Source organism: Dermacentor andersoni, chromosome 1 (genome assembly GCF_023375885.2).
Source record: "Dermacentor andersoni chromosome 1, qqDerAnde1_hic_scaffold, whole genome shotgun sequence".
Taxonomy (NCBI): Eukaryota; Metazoa; Arthropoda; class Arachnida; order Ixodida; family Ixodidae; genus Dermacentor; species Dermacentor andersoni.
In genome coordinates, this window is record NC_092814.1 from 143,590,714 (window position 1) to 143,616,779 (window position 26,066).

General features: G+C 45.5%; 1 long non-coding RNA gene across 1 annotated transcript in view; it reads right to left on the minus strand.

Moving 5' to 3' along the window:
• Window positions 1-25,709, minus strand: part of LOC140216903 (uncharacterized) — a 111,751-nt gene extending 86,042 nt beyond the window's left edge. Inside the window, exon 1 of the long non-coding RNA XR_011893581.1 lies at window positions 25,546-25,709. This is a non-coding gene — a long non-coding RNA (uncharacterized lncRNA). The remainder of the gene's footprint in view (window positions 1-25,545) is intronic.
• Between the last annotated feature and the right edge of the window lie 357 nt (window positions 25,710-26,066).

Here is a 26,066-nt window from a genome sequence, read left to right on the forward strand (position 1 = left end):
ATCGCACAGAATTTGATGAAGCTTGTTTGCTATTTAAAAGACAACATCAAGATACAGTGTCTGTAGGACGTAGAGTTCTTATTTAGGCCTGCGATTTGTTTTCGTAAAAGTTGTTGAAAATTGTTTAACTTCAAAAAACAATACTATGAAGTTTCGTCATTCGGCAATGAAAAACGATATCACAATTCTAAGAACTGCGCCTGATAATCCATCTAATTTGGACAAAATTGATGTGATATTCACCGCTCCGAAACATATACCCCTGATTTGTGATTAAAGCTTTTGCAGAATCCTCGTAAACATTACAAAAATTTCACGTAACATGTAAATTCATGTATGAAATTTGTCCGCTTTGGGTGCTCTGACCAATGCAGTTTACAGAACTAGGATGTCTCTTTTTGGTGAAGAATCGGTTTGTAAACTTCCAGCTTGTATATTTGTAAGTTTACCGAGTTTCGGCAATCTTCGTGAAAAATTTGCATCCTACATCAAACTTGTTCTTCCCACAGTCACTTGAAATTTAAGTTCTATCTCAAAGGCAACAATTATAATTCAAATTGGTGGAGGGCTTGTCTTATCGAAGCATTTCTGTGTTTAAGCGCGTTTGAATAAGCTGCATTGGAATTGGCCCGTGCAGAGCTAAGATTTTCTCTTACAAATGCGTCGGTGACCGTCGTGATGACCTGCTGCTGTTGCCGTAAATGAATTCAGGATCAGCGGAATTGCTTGGGAGTGCTAATTGTTTTTTAAACACTGTCGGAGTGGTCTGCTACAGAAATTTTAACAATAGCTTGGCAGCGTCCGCAGGCAGGCATTCGCAGATCATGAACAGCAGGTTGCCATTATCCCTCAAGAGAAAAGTGTATAACAGCTGTGTCTTACCAGTACTCACGTACGGGGCAGAAACCTGGAGGCTTACGAAAAGGGTTCTACTTAAATTGAGGACGACGCAACGAGCTATGGAAAGAAGAATGATAGGTGTAACGTTAAGGGATAAGAAAAGAGCAGATTGGGTGAGGGAACAAACGCGCGTTAATGACATCTTAGTTGAAATCAAGAAAAAGAAATGGGCATGGGCAGGACATGTAATGAGGAGGGAAGATAACCGATGGTCATTAAGGGTTACAGACTGGATTCCGAGGGAAGGGAAGCGTAGCAGGGGGCGACAGAAAGTTAGGTGGGCAGATGAGATTAGGAAGTTTGGAGGGTCAACATGGCCACAATTAGTACATGACCGGGGTAGTTGGAGGAGTATGGGAGAGGCCTTTGCCCTGCAGTGGGCGTAATCAGGCTGATGATGATGATGATGATGATGATGATGGCAGCGTCCGCACTGCAGTCGGTCAAGTACACTGCCCAAAGTATCCTCTGTCGGCGCCCGGCGAATGCCGCCGCCGCTTACTGGCTCCTCGTTGGCTTTGATGCTGCTAGTTAGTCACAGTGACATTAAAACAATATGATAAGGTTGACAGCAAGTTGATGAGGATGACAACAAAACAAAATCACCAACATGCCGAAGGAAGGTGTGTTTCGAATAGAGTTTTAAACAACATGGTATATGTCGAGGGGGATATGTCTCGTGCACAAAAGAAGCGTGCATGCAGTTATATTCAGGAATTATGAAATACGAAGCTATGCATTACGCGAACACCTTCGAATTGTTAGGACTGGTAAACATTAGGGACTAAAGCGTGACACGCTCTCGCTCTTTTGGTAGCCATAAAATCACTGGGATCAAGAAAAAAAAAATGAAATGAAATAAAATTGTGTCCTTCAGATGCGAAAACATGTAGGCCTTCCTTGACCGTCATTGTAATTGTTTATAAAGTTCTGACACGTTTGAATAAGTAATACTTACTGCAGTTAAGTGGCTGGATGCTTGAAAAAATCTTGTCACGAATATTTCAGCCCAGTCTACCTTTTACTGCAACACAATATCCGAGTTTTCGTCAATATTTTTATGAACCCTGCCTATCTGCTCATCAAAATAAACGTATATTTGTCTAACACGTTGTGTTGACTAAATAGTGCAGTTATGCAGCAGTCTGTATTCGCGTGAATAAAATAGCAAAAGAAAGACTAACATGAGTAAACTTGATGTCTGAATAAAGTAGATAACCACCTGAAATTTTTAACGAAAAAGCCGAGAAGAATGGTCAGAAATAAGAGACAAAAGGAGAAGGAAACAATTTATTCACACCAATGATTGGGTCATGTGAGGGGTGGATAGGGGTCAGGGGAAGAGGAAGACGGTGGGCCCTCAGGCCGCTCTAGGTGGCCGAAAGTCCTTGTGCTTCGGCGACCCCTATGGCCCAGCATACGATCCGGAGTTGATCTTGGAATGAGGACACCACTCACTCGACCTAAGATAAATGCTTTCTCTCTCTCTCCAGCCGTGAGCTGCGCAGAGCCGCCTCCCAACGCTCCTGTCGCTCAGCCCCCTCAAATTGGGGAGTACGTTTGTTTCGACAATAACGATACATATGATTAAAGTTGGCTCGCGGACTCTAGCAGAGACGAGAATGGGGTAAGGCGTCACCCTGATGAATTAGAGAATTGATGAAATGAGACACCAAAGTGTTCGTTTGGAGTCGACGCCAAACGACTTGCTCAGCGTGGGACAGAGATTTGTGAGGTGGAGGATAGCTCATGCGCGAATTCAGGCAGTGCAAAGTAATTTCATGATAGGTGAGTAGGCATTCTCGTGGATTGCGAAAGGCAACTAGACCGTAAACTGCCATGTTGACGAGTGCGCGGGCTTGTTCGTGGGCGGCTTTATACCCGGGTTGTCCGCAGTGCGCTGGAACCCATAGGATGGTGATTATACGTTCTGGAGGAGGGAGGGATTGTAGGATACGGTAGGCGGGTTCGTAAGTTCAACGCACAGCAAAGTTACGAATCGCTGTTTTTGAATCCGAGCAGTTATATTCCGCCTGAGTGTGAGCAGTTGCTAGAGCAATGGCGGCTTCTTCCGCCTCGACTGGTAGAGCCACTCGGTCGACGGTGGCGGAAGAAAGTAGTTTATCGGCATTATCCGAGATTACACTGCGAAGGCACGACGATGAAGGTATTCCGCAGCATCTATATACGTGGTTAGGGTCGAAGGTGGGTAGCGCTTATGAAGTGCCCTGGCTCTGGCTACCCTCCGGTTATAATTATGGGTTGGGTGCGTATTTTTTTGGTAATGGTGGAATGTAGAGATTATCGCTAATGCAGTCGGAGGGTGAAGTGGTGAGGGTGGTGCATGCTATGAGATTAGTTTTGAGATGCTAAAGGAGCTACCTGCCTGTTTCAGACCGGGAAAGACGGGTGTAATGGCTTATGATATGTGCTTGAACTAATTCATCAATGGTATTGTGCACCCCCAGCTGGAGAAGTTTACTCGTAGCGGTACTCATAGGAAGGTGCGTGGCATTTTCATATGCTGTGCGGACGAGGCGATCTACCTGGCCCCTCTCGAGAGATGACAGGTGCAGATAGGGAAGGGAGTAAGTTATCTTATGGAGGCAGAACGCTTGGACGAGGCGGCGCCTGTCCGCTTCGCGGATTCTCCTGTGGCGATTAGAAATCCTCTTTATGAGGGCCGAGGTATTCGGTACCGACCTCCGTATGGCACCTATAGCGATGGAATTGGAACAGTTGTTGGAAATGTGGACACCTAGAATTCTTATGTTGTTTACCTCTGGGATGAGTGTATCATCCAGATATATTGAAATTGCCGGAGGGGAACGGTCTTTGGGGCGAATGAGTAGTTCCGATTTAGGAGCTGTGCAGCTGAGGCCAATGCTCCACGTGTGCTCTTTGACCGTTCTTGCGGCTCTTTGAAGGGTGTATTCGATCGTGCCACTTTTGCCCGTGGTGGTCCAGAGAGTAATGTCATCGGCGTATAGCGAGTGCTGTAGGGTTGGTACGGTGATTAATTTTCGCGCAAAGGGGATTAGAGTAATATTAAAAAGCAAAGGAGTGCCCCTACTGCCGATGGTGAAAGTCGGGGATTTAACCGATCTGAGGTGTGTTGCCACGGTTCGATTGGTTCAAAAGGTAGTAACATATTGATAAGTGCGGGAACCGACGTTGAGCTTACTGAGGTTTTGTAGAATAGCCGCGTGTCGCACATTATCGAAGGCTTTAGTCAGGTCAAGTGGCAATAATGCTTTGGTGAGATGTAGGAATTCGTGAGTTAGTACCTCCTCTTTGAGTTGGGTCATTACATCTTGGGTGGAGAGCTCTGCCCTGAATCCAAACATGGTAGGAGGGAAGAGGTGATTTTTCTGGAATAATCTGTTTTGGCGATTGAGGATTACATGTTCCATGAGTTTGCTTGCACATGAAGTGAGGGAGATCGGGCGCAAATTAGCTACGTCAAGTGGTTTGCCTGGCTCTGTGATGAAAGTAACCTTTGCATGTTTCCATTGGGGAGGCAATGCACCTTGTTCCCCGTGGTGGTTAAAATATTCAGTTAGGACCCTAATCGAACCTGCATTCACGTTGCGTAGAGATTTGTTGGTGACGCGATCAGGGCCAGGTGCTGAGGTGGTGCGTAGCTGATGTAACGCTGCATGCACCCCCATTTCCGCTATAGGGCTGCCTAATTTTGGGTTGAGGAGGCCTCCGTAGTTTTACATGGACCCTGTCGCTTCGAGTACGTTTGAATAAGGGTTTGTACTGTGTCCTGACCTCGCGGCTTCATTAGGTGGAGCACTCGTGTGATTAGTTTGCTAGTTTCAGCCCTGGCTTTAGTTGGTTCTAACAGGTGACGTAGGAAGGACCATGTTCTTTTTAAACTGAAGGCTTCCATCTAGCATATTGCAGATCTGCACCCTGTGTTGAGAAGGAAGGTTAATGACATGTTCTGTGATGAGATCGAGGACGGCGGACATGCGGCGCCGCAATGTTTTATTGTGCTTTTGTCTCAGCCAGCGTCTTTCCATACTTTGATAAGCTTCCCATAGATGTAGAAAATCTGTCGACCGGCTCGTTTTCCTGCCCAACGCACTTCACCTATACGCTTTTCGCGCTGACCTTTTGAGGGCCCCTCACCAAGCCCCATAGTAAATTTTGACTATACTCTGGAAGTTACGTGTCCTCTAGGAAGCAGTCTGCCGCAAAATTTTGTATAATCGGCTCATTAATAGCCGAGATAGAAATATTTCAGTGGCGCGAACTCATGATTTCAGCAGGCGGGCTCCACTGCAAAGCAAGACGCTCTTTGCATTCGCCCCGTCTAGCCTGCGCAAGCGAAATTCCTTCCCTGCGTTCTCCCATACCGGACCTCGAGGACCGCGTGCCGCATACGTCACGGGCCCCGCCTTCGCATTTTTTTCTCCTCGCTTTTTTTTTTTCGGCGCTGCGCACTTTCGTTGACGGCGTCACGCGCGAGCTGTTGTCTCGTTCGCTAAGCGCACGATTTTGCGCGCTCTGCACAAGGAAACATGACTAGCGGTATAATTCAGTGCTACACGAATACTGAGGCAGAACAAGTGGATCACATAGCATCATCAGGGCGCTGAAACACGGTAGAAAATGGCATAGTTTCGGTACCTGCGCACGTGACCGCACGACCGTGCGAACAAGCAGACGAAGCGGAAGTACATACCTCTTACTTCGGTGCGAAGTAAACAAACAACACGCAGACGTTCTGTTTGTGTGTTTTATTATTTCTTTAAACTTGAAATCGTAAATTCAAGCAATAGACCACACAGATAACAGGTGTTGTTTTCAATAATTATCGAAGTCACGTGTCACCACGTAGACGTCACACTACGAACAAGAATACGTAACTTTTACGGTTTTAGCGTACGCCCAAACCAACATGCCCAAACGTATGCTCTTTTAAGAATACGTAGGCGCAGGAGCACGAGTAGGTCACCGTCCGGCTTTAACCGCGGCGGCCGCGAGGAGAAGGAAAAACAGCGTACGGTTTCAAATTTCAGATCTTTCCCTGGCGTGTTGCAATGTAATACTTCGCAGACACGATCGTTATCGCGCAATGCATGCTCTGGGCTTATCACCTCAAAATGGCCAGACCTGGTGAGAGGCCCTTTAACACATTCTGTTCGCCTGTTCTGCGCTTTCACGGGATGTCTTTTCTCATAAGTCCAGTGTGTCGGAACGGGACGAAAACGAAAAAAAAAAAAACACGATATCTTTGAGTCGAACGAGAACAGAGCCGAAGCGTTATTTATTATTTTGTTTCGGAGTTAAACCGAAATATTTTTATTGATTTTCGGTTTAAGGGGGAAAGTCGGCATTTTGAAACGAATGACGTCATTAGCGCGTATTTCAGGCAAGGATAGTGCGAGCGATAGCAGGTCAAGGGCTCCACTAATCTAAGCCTGCCGGTCGGTGCACTAACAGGTCGGCATAGTAGCAAAACGCAGGGCTTGCGCGCTGACTAGCTTATTGTTTCGTTTTCTACGGTAACAGCGCTTTGCTACCGAGGTTTTCTTGTTCGTTTGTGGTCGTTTAAGTTCGTTTTATCGGAGCAGCGGTCTCGCATTTCGGCGAGCACACTTAATGATATGCTTGCTGCTTCTAAGATCATGCTCAGTATCTTGACTCAAGGCACTAAGCATGACCTGAGAATTCATAATTCATACATTGAGAAGAACAAAAACTATGTTCCTATGTTACCGTCAAAGATTGGTGGTGAGGTAAGTCGCACTCTCCGAACCGGAGGGGATGGGGCGACAACAAACCCACCCCGCGTGCGTTTATTGAGGGTTCGACTGCTGACCGGCGATAAGGTCCACGCCTGATCGACCGTGAACCAGAGGCATGAGACACAGGGGGACGTACAACAGACACATTCAATTTAATAAAATACAATCATGGTGCGAGACATAATGAAAGAAAAAGAACATACAGCTACAAGTAGTGGGTCCTAGCTCGCGGAAGGCGTGCGGGTCACACAACGCACGCCCTGACGCCACTCGCGCGACACTAAGCCCACCACGTGGGAGCTCCTACGACTCGCGAAATAACAAACAAAATACGCGACACAAATACAAAATACACGCAATAAACACGGCAAACACTACACTAACAGAACATACAAGAATCAACACGCGATGAATAAATAAATGAAAGATTAAACGCGATTAAAAAAATACAGTCCAGCGGAAAGTTCTGAGAGCGGGCTGGAATACGAGGCTTATCTGTGGCGTGCTTGCCGAGATCCCGATCTGAAGAGCGTCGGGCTGCCGGTACCTCGCTGCCGAAGATCTTGACGGATTGCACCGTCTGTCGATCGAACGGCGAAGACTTCGGCCTGGAGGTTTCAGCCTGCCGACCACATCTTCAGCTGTCTCCCGGTGCACGGCCACGCTGCTCCGTCTTCCAAACCGCTCTGCCGCTCGCCGAGTCGCCTCGTCCCTACGTCACGCTCAGGCGACCCACGTCACCAACCGGTCGGGGGAGCTCGGGAATAATGGGGAGCGCTCTTCCCCATCGTCGTGCAAGCGGCGCTGTAGCTGCGGCGGCAATGGCGGCCTTCCCGAGAGGGACGCGGGCATGCACTCTGTGACAGTTACTTTGCTTTGATAATGTTTGCATACAAGCAAAAACCGTTATGAACCATTATGGATCATTTCTTTTTCGTTCCAGAGCAGAACCGGAACGGAAATTTCTTCAGTGGAACGAAAGTAAAGCGAAAACGAAAAACATTTCTTCCCGACAACCTGCTTATGTCGTTGACCCTATCCCTGATGATATTCCTTTACCAGGTTGAGGATTTCAAATGCTCGATGATTTGCAGCAGCAGTTCCTAGCCAAGCCGTATTCTCTGTTTCCGTCGTCTAGGAAACAAGTTTATTAATATTTGCATGAACAATGAGTAGACAACCGTACCACATGCACCCTGGTCTACAGTGCAGCTTACTTGGAAGGAATTTGTAACGCCGCCAATGCAAAAGTAGAAAGATGAATTCGACATGGATCCCCACTGTTAAAACTGCTATTGATGATTTACAAAAGGGGAATAGAAAACATGCCATAAATAAAGGAGTTATGTTGGAGCTGTTGTGCCGACGACTATGAAAATTAGGGATGTATCGGATAGCAGGGCTGATATAGCAGGCGGCAGAAACGATCTCCGTGAGATGGTGGAATTTTGTGGAGACGAGGCAGCGGCTTTAGGCTTGCGGGTGAGTAGAGATAGCCGCTGTTGCCATATGTAACGAAAGCAGCACAAGCATGGTGCAATGCACACGGTCACCTGCCGTTAAGGCTTATGAATACTTACATGTATGGATAAACGATTTGAAGGACTACATGCAAGATGAGAGGTAGCAAGCGCAGGGTGCTTTATGGTCATATTAAAGCAATTTACGGAATGTGGAAACGCGCTATGATATCGGGTTTCACGTTTGAAAATGCAACAGTAAGCTTTGGAGCAGACGTCAATATATAGCATGGAAATTAAGCAGATGTCTGCTGATATACTAGTCTGTGGCGCGCATTAGAGCAGAACAAAGGAAGCAGTCCTAGGATGCGTGGAGCCGTCGCCTTCAATATGCAGAAAAGTTAAGGCAAATGAAGAAGAAGCAATGGACAGCGATATAGATCTACCTATATCGGTGCAATGGCGATTTTGGGCTACATTAAGGTATATTCTGGGGCGCTCCTTGCTAAAACCACCATATGATAATGAGGCACGCAGTAGTGGGGGGTTCTGGATTAATTCTGACCCACTGGGGTTTCTTAACGTGCACCTCAACCAAAGTGCACTAATGTTTTTCCATTTCGCCCCCGTCGAAATGCGGTCGCCGCGGCCGGGATTCAACCCACCACCTCGAGTTTAGCAGCATGATGGCATAGCCACTAAGTTACCGAAACGTGTGGGCATTCTGGGTGGATAAGGACACTGTGGCTCGAAAGTAAATACGCTCGTCAAATTACAGAGCATAAAAAACAAAAGGATGAACGCAAAGAAACATACGCAGTGGATACACACACGTCTCTGTCTCTTTACGTTCCTCCCTAGCTTTTCACGCGCTCGTACTTAAAGAGCATTAATAACCAACTAGCCGAATTTGCCAGGTGGTCACCGAATGTGCCGCTAGAAACCCCGAGCGTCGGGTTCCTGCAGTGCTTGGCCACCATGGCATTCTCTTCATTTGGCGATTCCGGAACGCCGCTCAAGTGCGGTAGTACGAGCAAAATTTTCAGCGCCTCCTTTTACCCTTAGAGCTACTGAAACAAGCCTCGTCCCCGCAAGGAACGCCTTTCGGAATCGCCACTGTCGCTTCTTCGCTCTCTATTCTCGGCAATGCCAGAGAGTAATTCAAGTGCTGAGGCACGAGTAAGGTATCGCGCCCTACACTGACCCTCAAAGGGTTGCTGGAACAAGCCTTGTCCTCGCAAAAAGGGCTCTCCGGGATGGCCGCTAGCTCAGTTTTCGTGTACGACTGCATTGCGCAGTCACCGATGCTGGAGCCCTGAGCGTTCTCCACTCCGTTCAGGCGCATCAGGTCTTTTCTTGGCTAGGCCGCCACCGTATCTGGGTCTATCCTAGACGATTCCGGAAAGTCGCCCAAGTGCTCGGATACGAGGAAGGTCTCCAGCGCCACCTTAACCTTCTCATGGGTACTAGAACAAACCACGTCCTCGCAAGGGACGCCCTCCAGAATGGCCCCTCTTTTAACACCGGCGATGGCCCCGCTCTGCTCACGCGATGAGGGTTTCGCCACCTCACACTTTTCGTGCTGTTCATTTACTGGCGCAACCCCAGTTTCTTCCGAAGTGCAAACTTTGCACTGGTCACTTTGATCTTGTCTTTCGCTCTCCACAGAAATACAGAAATGGCGCAACAATGCCTGTTCAGCCAGATCTAACCTCTTGGAAGTCGACATCAGAAAGGCGAGCTAAGCAACAGCACACGCGACCAGGAAGTAACCCCAACAACCCTACCGATCAAAAGTCGCGGTCCAGCTGCACCTCTGCGCAAACATTCTAGAAAAATTCAAGGAAACTTTCTATGTTTTCGTCGTCCTCGAATACGTGCAGCCTAGACTATGCCTGCAGCGCCCTGAGAAGCTGTATTTCCCTGTCAATTGCCTCTATTTACCTTTCGCATTCTCTGTCCCGCCTTATGTCGGCTTCTCTCTCGCGTTCGCTTTCATCCTGCTCTCGCTTTCTTTGCTCCTGAATATCCTCCCAAACCTCCACGATCTCCTCGTCATCTCTGCCACTTGCCTCTGTCGCATGGATGACCTCCGCCTTCTTTAGCTGCTTCCCACAATCAATCCTGAATTCCCCGCATATAGCGTTTAGGTCGTTCTGTGCAACTTCCTCCAATCCATGGCCGCCACTCTTTTGCCGACAAGTTTATCAAGGAAATAAGTATAGAAGCAAGGTATCTTTCAACAAGGCTTCTAACACCCTTGTTACCAGGAAGAACCACGTTAAGCCTGCGAATCATCAAGAAGAAAAGGTAGTGCACTCACCATGCCGAAGTTGAAGCACTGCGCCGACTATCTCGCCGCTGCTATCTAATGTTGCGACTGGAGGACCGAAAACATGGAATTCACTTTGCTCTTGGAGGAGTAAGGGAACGTGAGGCTGGGCCCGGTATTCAAGACGTTTGACAAACGCGTTAATTTTTGCATATTTACAGGAAAATTAGAGGCAACGAAGAAAAAGCTCATGAAGTTGTAGCAGCCGATGACTCCCGGCGGCCGTTTCCTGTTTTATGCCCTGCATGGTCATTGTTCAGTCATTTCGTCCAATCCCGCGTCAGGAGACAAATGACATTAGGTCCCAGCAATCCGGAGGTCTGTTTCCCTATTCCTCCGAAAGGATCTCTGTCGGAAACGTACGCACGTCACTGGGAACAAACAGGGGAAGGGGGATCGTACATTGACCCAGACCAAACGCTGACTCCGTCCCCGGCGTGGACATGCCAATTTGTGCGGCTGTCAGGTGAAGGACCGTATCCTTGCTAAATGCCCGAACCTCTCCTGGGGCGCTATAACGTAAAACTATTCCAAACTTTTCTATTCCAATTCTGCAATCAGCCCACCGCGATAGGTCAAACACTTTTTTGGACCAACCCCACTTGACCTGTCTGTCACGCGACGTCACGAAAACCGCGATAACTACCCATCTCATAAGACGTGTACACACTGATTATGCATAATTTGACCGAACAAAACAAAAATGGTTTATTCTGATTCGACGCCTTTATGCCATTAGCCCTCGGCTATTAGTCAAAAGTTTTCGGACTGCACCCACACCACCTGCCTCTCACGCGGCGTCACAAAACCGCAAAAACTTACCGCGTCAAAGTGACGCGTAAGCGTTAAAGATGCATTAATATGCCGAAGAAAACTGAATTTTCTTCTGAATAGCCGCAGGCTGCCCCGTTCCGAAAGGAACAAAAGATGGCTGCCGCCTATCGCTCCGGCACTGGCTACTCGCCCCTGCCGGAGAGCATGGGTGTATTTGCGTGTAATAAATCTTCTTGTGTGGCCATGTAACGTTTTAGAGAACTTTCGGCACGTTTACGACCTCGTTCTGCCAACTCTTCTTTGTTGAGGATTCGTTTTAGCGTCATTCTTAAGCTTCTGTTGCATGCCGCCGCAATTGTTGACGAGTCATCGCAAGCTAAGTAAGAGAAAGCGGACCAATCGCAGACGGCGGCACCACCCTCTTCAGCCGGTTATCGATATTCAGGGCAGTGGCTCGGCCCCATCGAATCCCTCTCCACTTGAGCATGCTCCTCGCCTCTTGTGAGCCAATTAGATAAGAGAAGCCGCTTAGTGCAGACAACTTTATTAGTTTTTCAAGCAAACAAAAATGACCTCCTATGAACGAAGGGAGCATTTCATTGGTTTGTTCAGAAAACCCTGCGGGTAACCCCCCGATGCTTGCATCAGCGGTTACGTAAATTTGACGTCAGGAGATTGCAATAAATACATATTGGAATAGTTTTACGTTATACGGCCCCTGACCGAGGTACTTCCGCGTTGGTCATAAAACATCTATTTTTGAGAACAATTTTGACGAGGCCGTCGGCCCATTCCCCATAATCGCGCGAGCTGTGACCGGAGGGTGTCGCGGGGTGAACGGCCGATCACAACAGCCCATCCACCGATAGGAAGCGGGCTTGCAACGGAGCAGCTCATCGGGGCCCCTTGAAAAGGCCTTCGCCGCTCAGCAGGCTCAGCTCCGGCTAGAAGTCCCAGGCTTGCCGGCAGGATTGAATGACCGATCACAATAGCGCCGTGTTTATCAATTGAAAGAATTCACCGTTGTCCGCCTTCACCGCCCGCGCGACTCTGCCTTTGTAATCTTCGCGATTGGCTTCGAAGCTCGGAAAGCACAACGCATTGCATAATGCCAATTTTTGCATGTTAGCTTCACCTTAATACAGAAATCTTACGTGGTGAAACATATACAAAGTATTGCGGTGAAGCGTAACCAATGTGGGAATGGCCACTTGAGTTGAGCGGTTGAAGGTGGGATTAGCCTTGCAGTTTCTGCCGCCAATTGCTCCACCGTAGCGACACTTAACATACATAAATCACATAAATCAGACACAGACCTCACAATTACAAATAGTCACTCCTAAGGTCACCATGTGGAGGCCAAATCCGTGTCCTGCAGGTAATTTAGAAGGCGAGAAACCACCTTCCTACACAACTGGTTCCCGCGCGGGAAAACAGTGTCCTGAATAGAACTGTGAGGAACTCCTGTCTTCTTGAGGGACCTGAATAACACTCTTCTTTCCTCGTAATTCAGAGTACAGCACATACGGTAATGTTCTATGTCACCACACACACCACACGTTGAACCTAATGGAGACAACGCCAGGCCAGTCTTATATGTCCACGCAGGGGTACGAGCAGAGCCCGTGTGAATGCGGAGCAGTAAAGTGGCTTGGTTTCTTTTGAGGCCCTAGCCTCGCCCATAGAGCGCTGTCTGGGAATCCATTGAGAAGGGCCACTTGTCACGGGTCACAGTATGCATTCTTTAATTATATACGCGTGCACCCGCCGTCTCCTGTCACAATACGAGCACCGATATGCCCAGTAAGTGTGCTAGCAGGCTTTCAGAGTTTTTTTTTGGGTGTGCCTATAATGATTTTAGCCCTTAAGGCAGTAAAAGACACGGTTTCATTTTTTCGGAAGTTCTCGCGACCCCTAGGGAGTCCGAAAGATCGTACCGTGACTGTAAAACTGACCAAGAAGATGCTTGAAATGGTCCGTGGGGTGAACGCGCGGCGGAAGGAGGACGAGAACGGAAAGCACCGATGCATTGAGGAATGAACGGGGAAGGAAGTCTGCTGCCGCTTCTTTGAAGCAGCTTGAGCTCAAAAAACGAAGTATTGGCTGAGGCCAAGATGCAGGTGTCACTCATCCAAACCAAAATAAACTTTTTAAAGCGGTTAAATGCTACACCGGGGCGTTATGCGCGGGCTGAGAGTATGCTAGGTCAGTTGAGGTAGACTTCCCAGCTGCTTAGAGAGAATCTCACTTGTGACAATGTTCGGACCTCATATCAATGAGCTTGCTATCAGTTGATAAACATAGCTCATGTTCGAAAATTTTGGCTTGTGTATGCATCTCTCTTTTTATTCGTATTTTAATATGTTCAACTCGATTTGCAATGGGCTTTACCATTTTTTTTTCAAAGTTATCTTATTCGCTGTGCATTTTACTAACCCCTCCCTTCGGTTTTCCTTTTAAATAAAATAAACAATACTCCTTACTCTTCAAAACTGGATTAAGTCTTTTCTTATATTTTAGCATGCTTACTAGACAGTGACAGCATCGGGTGACATGTCCAGTCCGTCTTGACATAAAACAAAGTTCTGTGTCACTCAGGGAATTTTGCAAAGGCATTCCGGGAAAACTGGGAAAACTCCGGGAATTTGTAAATGCCAACTTGGTAGACACCCTGAATTGTTTTTGTAGGTTACGCCAGATGCTTTCTTCTTAAGGAAACTACTGCAGGGAATATTTTATGTACGACATAAACACATATAAAAGTTGTAAGACTTTACACATATAAAAGTTTTATTAACGAGATGCACGTCATAAAAAAGACATAAATTGCCAGAATCAAGATTGTAGAATAAGACTGAGCAAAATTTGTAAAGACACGCCTGTATCTACTAAGAATAATATGGAACAAAACTTATGAGATATACAAAATACATTGTTGGCTAATAGGCACTATGTATGAAAACAAATGAAACATTTTTATTGAACAGCTATTCCGCTACAAATATTTCGCTGCAAGTACTAAAGTTGGGCGTACCGGACTGCGGCCGCCGATGTTCCGGGCTGGTTTGTGTTGTCACTCTCAGAGTCTAAGTCCGACGAAATGCCAGCATCCTCGCACTAGCTCCTGCTCAATAAATCGGTAAAATGAGCTGCAGACGCAGCGGAATCGCAAAATCTGCGATCTTTCGAAGCGCGCGCGCCGCTTCTGGAGGCAGCCATTTTCGCTTCCTGCTTTGACGATCGCGAAGCTTCGGAGCATGTTCAAAAATTACCACATCTTGGGAAAAAAGTCGAACTGCTTCAAAAACAGAAATATCGTTATCCTTCTTCACGTCCGATAGCGCAGTATGTCTTTGAGCGGTTCGGAAGGTATCGAAAGCGGCGTTTCAAACAATCTTTAGCGGGCTGACGATGAAGACTGTGTGCGGTACGGAAAGAGTTAAGGGGCCCACCTACAGAACTTCACTGGTCATCCTTCTTCGCAGAGTGGAAGGGCACTGAATTTTTTTTCTTCGCGCCGTCGCCGTTTTTTGGTACTATATTTCGGTCACGCCACCGACGACAACGCCGGATTTTCTTGTAATGGGCCATATAATGCTTTCGCATTAATACTTACGCCTTTTTTCCTCCCTAGATAACTGTAGACTGGAACAACCTTCCGTGCGATATCGCTACCTTCACCTATTTATCCGGCTTTATGGAAAAAAGTAACAGCGCATTATACTGCCTGAGGCATGATGTTATCAACATAATTTTTTTGTAAACCCACCCTTTAAGCAATCCAACCCTCTAGGGGTCTTTGAGGCAACAAAGTGAAAATGTTTTTTAGGGCAGTGTATATTTGCCAGCTTAAAGAGAGAGAAAGAAAGCAAACTACAACATGAAGACATACCTTATTTTTTATCACGTTCCCCAAAAAAACGCAAACAATACCATTGGTTTTACAAAAGTTCACACGGTTTACAAGCAGATCACAGCAGGTGTATTCAAATGCAATATATAGGTATGACAAATAAATTTGAGAGAAGAAGCAGCTAATAAGCATGTGAAGCTCACAAACAATGCAAAAAACGTTTTCACTAGCTGCTTAGAGATAAAATATTTATGGACAAAAAGCTTAGCGCCAATAAAAGAACAACATATGGTGCAAAGATATTTAGAATTTCTTATTTATTTCAGAGTGCAATCATAAAAACCGTACGTGTAAGTCTCACAGTGCTTATGGCAATGGTAAAACAAAACAAGAAAAAAAAAGGAAGTAAAGCAGAGAGAGAGAGAGAGAGCCCCTGAAATGGCAGTCGGCAGCCTGATCACGAGAATGATGAATTCGGTATTTCTCGTCGCTCCTTTCTACTTTGGCGCTACTGGTGCATCTGCACTAACGTGGTGGTTTGGGTGCGTTGGTATAAGACATGACAAATACTTTAAGCGCACAACCAGGACGATGACGGTGAAAGAAGACGGGAGACACACGAGCGTTAACTTGCAACAATTTACTGAAACCCGCAAAGTGGAATATAACGGCACTTTAGGGGATACATCATGCAACCGCGCAAACAACAAAGGACAAAGAAGGAAACACACATGACAGCCGCGCCTGTCCTGTGTGTTTCCTTCTTTGTCCTTTGTTGTTTGCGCGGTTACATGATGCATTCCAATATCGACCACCAACTAGCCCACCTATCCCTGTTAAATATGTTACTTTAGGGGATAAATGTCTGTCCAAGCCATCGATTGCTTTTTCTTTCAAGGAATTAGAATACTTGCATCGTCAGTGATTGCTTTGCTGGCTGCACCCGCGTGTTTTATCGGCCATAATATGGCTTTATATTCCTTTTTGCGGGTCTCCATAAATCGCCGCAAGTGAGCGCGCGTGTGTCACCCGTATTCTTTCACTTTGGTTGCATTTCTGCGTCCGTTCCCTTTTCGTCGAGTGCCGAATTCACAAAGTTTCTTGTGCGTAAGACCTGTTGGTAATTGGCCAACCACGTTTGCTAATAATATGCTCACTGTCAAGATTAGCCACTACATTTTCTTGTGAACAGCTCCTTTGTGCGTGCTACTTCGTGGAAGGCGACCGAGATCTTAGGCTCGCTCCGGTACACCATATCTCTCCGGTGGTCTTTTCATCTCTGTCCTCCCCTTACATGCATTGAAATTTTATTGCGCAACAATTATTGTCGTTAATTTTACCTCAATTTCCTCAACTGTCATGCAGCGTCATGCGCCACTGAGCCTTCCATAATGTTCATGACCGGAAGGCGGGAGGTGCCCGGCGTAAAAGAAAGGAAATGTACAAACAATTCATGACAATTATCGTTTTGCGGCAAAATTCCCTTAAAGGATGCGCAAATGCGCGCCAACGTGCTTTCTTTTCTTTCGTTTACATTTTTGTAGCTTCTCTACTTCTTGCACATCTTTAGTCCCTTGTGTTTATTTTTGATCCTTAAAAGGTAAGCGAGCCCTTCAGCGGCCAATTTTACGTGGCTATCATCATTTAAGAAACAACAGTACTCTGCTCTTCGCTCCAATGCGGCGAAGCTTCTTATCAGACTGCACGCACGAACCATAGTCTACCATAGTGCAAGTATAAAGCCTGTCCCCTGTAAAATTACCTTTTATAGCTTGAACATGACATTCGGGTTTACAGAGGACGGGCCACACTCAGCTCTTCTGTGTCATGCAATGCATAGCTACTTTCGGAATAGTAGCGGCAGTTTCTATAGCACAGACCTTTTGAGCAACTGTTGCCAAGGTGCTGGCGTAACGTCATCTGGAGTCTTCAAAGCCCACTTAAGCCTCTGCTTAAAAGCACTATGAACAGTGGTAGGACGTCCACCAGCGACACACGCGCAATAGTCGAGATAAAGCTGTTTTCGCGTCCTGGAGGTGTATGCCTTTATCGGATGAAGCATCTGCAACGTCCCCTATATATGCATAACTGCATGAAAGGATGTGAAGGGGTTAACAGTTTCATTCAGTCCAGCAGTTGCACTCAAGTAAGACGGCAATGACTTACTAATTCTTGTCAACTCCTGACATGGTGCAGTGTACACCTTGCTTCAAGACGAAAATTTGTTGCTTTGTTAATTAACCCTTCTAGACAATACGCAGTAGGAAAAAAAGCAAAAAGAAAAAGAACGTTGCAATTCTTTCGATGAGGTTCTGTTTCATTATTATAAGTTTGCAAACAGCGCAAAAAAACAAACAAACAAAGGCATGTGCGCGCAAAATGAAAATGTATTGCAAAAAATGTAGCAGGAAATTTCCCACGATTTTATCTTTCAACTCTAGGAGCTGTTATTATGTTTTCTTAATGCTGAGACGTCACTATAAAAAGACAGTTTCTGCTCTGCAAATTTCAGTGAGTGATGTGTTTACCTCGTGAAAGTCAGGCAGAGTTGTGGTTCCTTTTCTCCTATATTACATGGCCTTTCTAACTTCTAGAAAAAAAAAAACAATTCAGCCAAGAACTTTTATCCTGATTGCCATTTGGGAATGCATGCCATGTTTATTTAATTTCTTTCTTCCAAAAATGTCCATTCCGATGGTAGAATAAGATGATGCGACATTCGAACATAAGATGGTCCGTTTAGAAAACCTTCTACCATGATGAATTTGGTTGCAGGCATCTTAAGAAGGGCGAACTGGGAAGCTTCTACAGGGCTAGATATGATGAAAGGAAAGTTAACGTTCTGTTTCTTAAGGTACAGGTTTTTGCGACGACTAGATTCATGCGCAGCCGGGCGGAGCGAAGGCCAGGCTCTTTATATTGGCGCTGGGCTTGCTAAGCTTGAACGTGATAGCAATTAATTTCGGATTGCTTTGAACCCTTATTATTGTGTTGCTGCGAGCGGGTTGTGTAACTCACAAAAGGATTCCCGAGTGTCCTTGTGTACAGACCGAATTGCGCAAATCCACTGTAATCCTTCAAAGTAGATTTCATAACTCTTAAGCAGTGAGTCCATTGAACTGGCCATATTAAATTCATCTTTTCTTGCTATGATTTTTGAAGAGAGGTCGTTCACCGTTTTTCTCTTGTTGTTGTTGCTGGTCATACTTTCGTGTGCCGAGAGAGTGAAACACATCGGAAGAGCTTAGTGCAGCTCTGTCTTGCGTAATACAGGTATACATGTGCATTGCTAGGCTAACCAGCATTTGGAGACCTACAGTAGAGTTTGTTTCACCGCATTCAAACGCACCGCGAGCTTTTATATTTGATCTTCCTAGGGTGACTTAAGCAACGACGTAGTTATAATGTGGTTGTTTATTCTGTGTAGTTGTAGATAGCTCGGCAGTTAAGGTATAGCAATGCATGTTTTGAATTGAACCAACAAAGTCACGTCCGGCCATTGAAAGCGCTCCACTACAGCGCAATCGAGAGCGCTGGCTCACGGTCATATCGATATCTAGCCTTTTGAGGTCTATGTTGTGACGCTTTCAGAAAACGGCGCAATTTTGAAAGCTTTCTCGTCGTTGCGAGAGCGCGTTGTGTCATGAGTTTGAAGCTAAGTATTAATTTTTTATGTAAAACTCCTGGAAAACTCCGAATGATGGTCTAGCTTTTTTTTTTTTTTTGCAAAACGTATATACTGCATTGAGACGGACCCACATTTCGACGATGTCTGTAGCTTCGAATGTTGCATGCGATTTGGAACGTATGTTTGGCAGCACGAAACCGTGCCTCTTTTGTGCGTGATATGTGCTTGCCGTGTTGAATTGATTTCTTTGGGATGTATCCCTTTCACGGCTCCCTGTTATTTGCGAAAAACAACCCTGATCCATAGTAATTGCACATGCTGCCATGTTTCCGCGGCGCATGGTGCTGGTCGTTAATTCCCCCAATTCTTGGACTTCTATAGCACTCTTTTGACGTCTCAGCAGCTTTCAAGGTTATAGTCATTCGACTCTACTTTTCGACATAAATGGTAACCATTTCCGAGCCTTAAACTATTTGCTTCTCTTATATGAGTATAAAATGAGCCGCCTTTTTTGTTCCGATGTACGAGACGGGAACATTTCCCACCGAACGCGTCCTTTAACAGGGTTTTCGGTGTTTGAAGTTGAAAGTTGGAAGCCGAAAATTTATTCAGTGTCAAAGGTAGCACACGCATGGGTACAGGGTGTGGACGTGTTAAAGGAAAAAGCTGAGCTAGTTAGCTCGACCTCTCACCTAATGGCTTTGGAAGATAACGGAACTCGGCCGCAGTATCCGCCGTGTTTGCTTAGTGGCTTTGGCGTTGAGCTGCGAAGCACGACGCTGCGGGATCAAGTCCCGAGGGCGAAATGCAAGAACGCCCGTGTACCGTGTATTGGGTGCACGTTAAAGAAGCCCGGGTGGCCAAACTTAATTCGGGGTCCCCCACTACGGCTTGCCCCATAAACAGACCGTGGTGTTTGCACATAAGCCCTCAGAATTTATTTAATTAAGTTATTCAATAGCGTTATTTATGATCAAGGTATCATTTCGTATCACGCCAGATGACAAAATAAAAAAAAACCACTAACCAAGCGAACAAGGCTTCTAAAAAGAGGAACAAACACTGTGAACAGTGCAAAAGAATATGAGAAAAGCGTCAAAAGGGTGGCCTACTAAAGAAAGTAAACGCCGCGCAAAATGAAAGATGGACGTACGATGAGGCTGGCGATCGGCGCTTGTCGGTCAGTCACATTGAATTGAGAGAGAAGTGACGCGCTACGCCAAGGCATGGACACAAAAAAGAACGACAGACACACACCGTTTCCTTTTAACAGCGGAATAGTTTTATTTTGGGAGAAGCAGTACTTATACTCTGCAGTCGTGTGCGTCACAAAGAAGTTGTCTGTAGTTCCTCCGTGAGTCATGTTGTAGCGCTTAATTTGTGAATTGTGAACATGTGAATTTTATTTCACCATTTATCTGGTGAACATTGATTCCTCTCAAGCAGATTACGCGACGAAAAAGGTGCCGCAAAAAAAAAAAGTGTTTTGTGGCGTTAGCGAGTTAGTTTGGTTACTTACTTGAACAACAAGTACGACAACGACAGTGACCATTTTCATTGGTAAAATCATGGGCTGAATGAATTAATGCGGGAGTAGGCCATGAAGTTCTATGCCTCGTTCAATAACCGCACCAAACTGCACCAGGCAAGCACTTGTAATAAATTTGCAAGTTTCTGTGCCGAAGTGCAAGAAAATGTACAGAAATTATTGACGAATGATTTTAGAAAGCTATACGCTTTATTTAAGGAATTATAGACTTGAAGGCGTACATGTGAGGCAGTGAGGACGTTTGAGTAGCGTTTGTTGTTTCATTGCGTAATTCCGTAGGGAATAGAGCCATTAACGAACGCATCTGGAGCGCTGGTTGGACTGCGCTCCACCACAGCATTTGAACCTACAGGCCCCCGAAACTCTCGCGCAACAGTAGTTGCTGTCTCAAAGTGTTTTAATAGTTGACGTTCGGCAACGAACGCCGCCCGACACTCGGTTGCGCGAGACCACGGGCCCTTTTAATCGGCGCTGTTGAATCGGCGGCAAAAGCCCGACCACCACCCACCTCCAACATGCAGCCACCACGAAGACGGGTGAGCGAAAAAAAAAAAAAGAAACAAGCTACTCGCTTTGGAATTCTGCCATCACCGTCGCTGCCATCGTAGCATTGTCGCCGTCGTTGTTGTTTTTCTGCTGTCGTTATACACACTCGTGCCACAGAGGCTTTAGCATGCCTTGCACAAGCATGTTTATCCACTTGGTAAAGCCTGCAATATGCTTTGCGTAACATCGATTGCCGCAGTGCGTGCCATATGCATAACTTTATTGCTGTAGTAATTACACATATATGACACTCCAGACGAATTTTCGCCGCCGGCGTCGCTATCGCCATGACGTTTCGTCTATGTTTATGTAAATGTATTTTATATGCTTACCTATGCCATATATGCAGGATAGATGCTATACTATTCAACCGCCTAAGTTTCCCAGACCAGGTCTTATGTTATTGAATTAGTTATTCCTCATTTTATTTTAGAATTGCCGTGCGCAAACAACCATAAACAATACACTGATAGTACTTCCCGTTTACCTCAATATACCTTTAAAAAGCGCAATACAATATCACTGCTAACAATCTGAAAGTGATGCAATTTCACTGGAGCCGCTTATTACGGGCGGCGCAGTGGCGCCAGTGCTATGCCATTACTACGGACCTTTGCCATTATAGGCTCTGCATGGCGTGTTAAGTAAAGCTTTGAAGGGTGCGAGAAATTCTCACGCAACCGCTTATACTTAGAACACCACCCGAGGAGTTCAAGCGCAATGCTAAACCCTGCTATCTCTGCGAATGCTTCAAACAAAACCGCGTTTTTCTTTTTGTAAGGAAGCTTTCACCTTAAGGACACCTTATTTGAGGTGAAGCACGCTTTACACGGTAAGTGTAGGAATTTATGTTGAATGGCGCGGTAAATTCATAGCTGACGGAGAGTTTGCGGTTCAAATCCACCAGAAGAAGCGCAAAGGGAACGAGGAGTAGAACGTAAAAAGATGTATTTACGTATGGAAACACAAAAATACTGACAATGACGTAGTTCTGCGGGGCATCCTGAAACTCCACCAATTAGCGGTCGCAAATGACCGCTTTTGCCGACAAGCCTCTGTTTTGGGTCAGTCGCGCGACTGCGGTCACAAAGATGCTGAAGCAATCAGTGGCGCAGGAGCATGACGTCAGAATACTTTTACGTGTTTTTTTTTTTTTGCGTGGGAATGATGGTGCGAGCAGACGTGGACAGCAGTAATCGCGAGACATTTCAGCGTGGCGACGAACAGTCACGCTTGGTGGCGTCAGCGTCGGTCAGTGCTAGTCGCTTCTTAGTGGAGAGTCGCAGTCGGTCACGCTACCTACGTCAATCGCCGGTGTGAATGCGCCCTTACATTCATCGGATTCTGCTGACTGCAAAAAAATGCCAGCTGACTGAGTTGCTCATTTACCAACCATCTTCTAATTACTAATTATGAGGCTTCCATGCAATCCCTGGTTCACAAGGTGCTAGCGATGTAGCAAGGCTGCACATGAACTGTGAATATTAGAGTGGCTTTATTGTAGGGCATTGGAATAACTTGGACGCTTGTGTTAGTTTAAAGTTCACTGAACTAAACACGTAGTTGTTTTGCACTCCTAAAACACTGGAGAGTGGTAAGCGGGACCAGCAATTAAATGCGCTACCTTTTACTGAAACGCAAGACGCCATAGGCATTGAACCACCAATTGCGTGACGCAAGAACAACCATACGAGCAAGAAATCCATAGTATGTGTAAGATTATAGAAAAATGAAATAAAGGTACAAGAGAGAGAAGCAAATTCAAAAGGGAGGGGTGCTGTTTTCTTGCCTTTTTTTGGCTGATGTTATATTTCTTGCATCCAGAGCCTTAGCGGGGTTCGATAGATAGGTAGGAGCGATGACTTGCTCAGTTGGGCTTCGCAAACTTATGTCTAGGCGAGCCAAGATGGTTGTGGTGGTGGTGTTGCAGAATACGGGTTTAGCCTGGCATACAAACTAAAGATAAATGGTATAGAAAGCACAAGCAGTTCAAAGCTAATGAATACTATCGTATACAACATAAAATACATAGAAATAAAGCTCTGGCCTTACTTAGAAAATCCAAAAAGAAGTATCATACAACTCTTATAGAAAGCAACCAACATGCTCCGCGTAAAATGTGAAAAATAGTTAACTCGGTCATTACACTTCGAGAGAAGGATCATATAATGCCAGAAATTATCCCCCCTACTAGAACCACAGAAAGCCTTGCGGAAGACTTCAATCAATACTTTTGTAATATAGGTCCAACTCTTGCGAAACAACTTAGTATGCACGAAGCCCCCGAGCTCCCAGCTCCTGTACTTAATTCTTTTGTTTTTGATGACATTACTCATGATGAAATCATTTCTACCGTTAAAACAATGACTGGAGGTAGAACACCAGGTAAAGGTAAGATCCCCTTAATCGTCATTAAACAGCACATCGAGGAACTGAGTGGGCATTTAGAAAAATTATTTAATGCATCCTTCTACATAAGAACATATCCAGACGCATATAAAATAGCGCAAGTCACACCATTATACAAGTCCGGTAGTAAGGATGACATCCAGAACTACGGACCAATATCAATACTTAGTGCCCTTAACACAGTATTTGAGAAGTTATTGATGAAACGTTTTACCCATTTTCTAGATAAATATAACGTACTAGTAGACAACCAGCACGGTTTTAGGAAAAACAGATCTACTTCCACGGCTGTACAGTGTTTAAGTGAATTTATTAACAAAGCATTACATAACAAAGAGTATGTAATTGGCATTCTTGTTGATATTAAAAAAGCGTTTCACACTGTGAACCATGATATACTACTATCAAAACTACATCGGTATGGATTCAGAGGTCAAGCGAAGCAGTTTTTCGAAAGCTATCTTTCTGGTCGCAAGCAATGTGTTAAAATCGACCAGTCCGTATCAAGCGTTCATTCCATCCGTTGTGGCGTGCCTCAGGGCTCGGTATTGGGACCATTACTCTTTTCCTTGTACATAAATGATCTGCCAGATGCTTTGAATTATGCCGAAACTATTATGTATGCTGATGACACAGCCCTTCTCTTCTCTAGTCATGACCCTAATATGCTCGAAAGGCACGCTAATAGTCATCTTTCTCAGATGTGCCAGTGGTTTTTACAAAATAAATTAACGATACACACCTCAAAGACTAAATACATTGTGTTCTCTAGTCCATATAAAAATTCATATAGCTTAAATGAGTTACGAATAGGCGCAAACCCCCTCGAACGACTCGATCAACAGGTATATCTTGGTATAACTCTAGATTCAGCTTTTAATTTTAATCCTCACATAATTCGAGTAAGCAGCAAATTGAGACAGGCTTGCTTTGTCCTAATGAAAGCTAGAAAGTTCTTCTCGCTTTGCACATTAAAAATTTTGTATTATTGCCTTTTTCAAAACAATATGACTTACTGTGTGGAGTCCTGGGGACTTACGTATAACACGTACATAAATCAAATAGTAATTTTACAAAAAGGAGCACTTCGAATAATAACACATAGTAAACACACAGATAGATCCGCTCCGCTCTTTCGTCACTTAGACATTACACCTTTCTTTGCTATGCGGGATTTCAAACTAGCTTGTGTGCTTATACATATACTAAACCATAACATCCCACTATCATCATCTGTTTTTGTATATCCATCTTGTCCAACTAGAAATTTTTTCAGTTGTTGTTTTAAACTTCCAGCTGTTAATAATGTGTAAGGTAAAAGAACTATCGCCTATGCCACTGCTAAAATTTGGAACCAACTGCCTGCTAACTTAAAAGTAGGTCAATTCTCAATCGCCGATATAAAAAAATTTTTCCAGAGCCAGCAATATTCGACTCCACTATAAGTCTGTGTTTTTCCTTCATGCATTCTTCCTTTTATTTTGTCCTCCGAACTATTGTATAATTTCTTGAGCATTTCGCCTTCCTTTGTGTATAACTGTCGCATAACTGCTGTTACATGAATCCTGTGTAAAATACTGAGTTGTCTCGCTACAATTATTTTTTCGCACTTCCTGCATGGGTCCAAGTCTAGCTGAGAAGGCGAAGGGCCCAGATGATTCACACGTACTTCTTATTAGTCGCTTGAGTAAACTGATTTTGAATGAAATTTTGAATGAATGAATACATAGCTGGCAATTGTTCAATATGAGCCTCCCGTGAGTTTTTGATCAGGGGTGTGTCACCACGTGTCGAAGATTCCCGTGTCTCTCATGAATGCACTCAGCAGTTGGTGCAGTCTCTTTCTGAGTGCCACGGGCTCTCCGGGGAGAACGACATCTTCAAAGGACCTGCGCGGAAGACCATTCTTTTGCAGGGTGTTAATCATCGCGTTTCTTTCTGTGTCGAACTGCGAGCATAACCAAATGAAATGTTCGATGTCGCCGATATCACCACACATGGCACAGAGCGGGGAAGCACATCGTCCAGCCTTGAATCACGAAGCCGGACAGTACGCGGAGTCGGTTGTGATGCGGTACAGCAGCGTTGCTTCTTCGCGAGTAAGTCCATGGGTCACACACACTTGGTGTGGGGTCTTATGGATGACCCTAAAGTGATTGCGGATTGCATCCTTAGTGTCCTGAAGGATCTTTGGCGATCTCACTTTTGGGACGCATGTCAGCGCTTGACGTGCAAGAGGATCACCATTCTCGTTTCCTTGAATCCCTGCGTCAGATGGGATCCACTGAAATTTTACGTTAAAGCCCTTGCTCATTAGATCTTTATTCAGTACCCGCCGTGGTTGCTCAGTGGCTATGGTGTTGGGCTGCTGAGCACGAGGTCGCGGGATCGAATCCCGGCCACGGCGGCCGCATTTCGATGGGGGCGAAATGCGAAAACACCCGTGTACTTAGATTTAGGTGCACGTTAAAGATCCCCAGGTGGTCGAAATTTCCGGAGTCCTCCATTACGGCGTGCCTCATAATCAGAAAGTGGTTTTGGCACGTTAAACCCCATAATTAAATTAAAAATTTATTCAGTGCCAGAGATTGCCTTGTAAACTTCTCTCGAGGTAGGCCACGGTGTAATCATTGTAACGCGACTTTGAGCCAAATCTCTTGACTCAAATCATAAATGGTGCCGGAACTTGTTACTAATAATTGGTAGCACCGAAAGCATCGTCGTCTGGAGCGGCCCATGCACGGTGAGGCGTGCAGTGAGGCAAAGTGGTCTTTCGGTTTGTTGACCGATTCGCTTGTTGTAGAACTGTGCACGCGTTTCCGTTATGCGCTTGTGGCTCTAACGAGTCCCGGT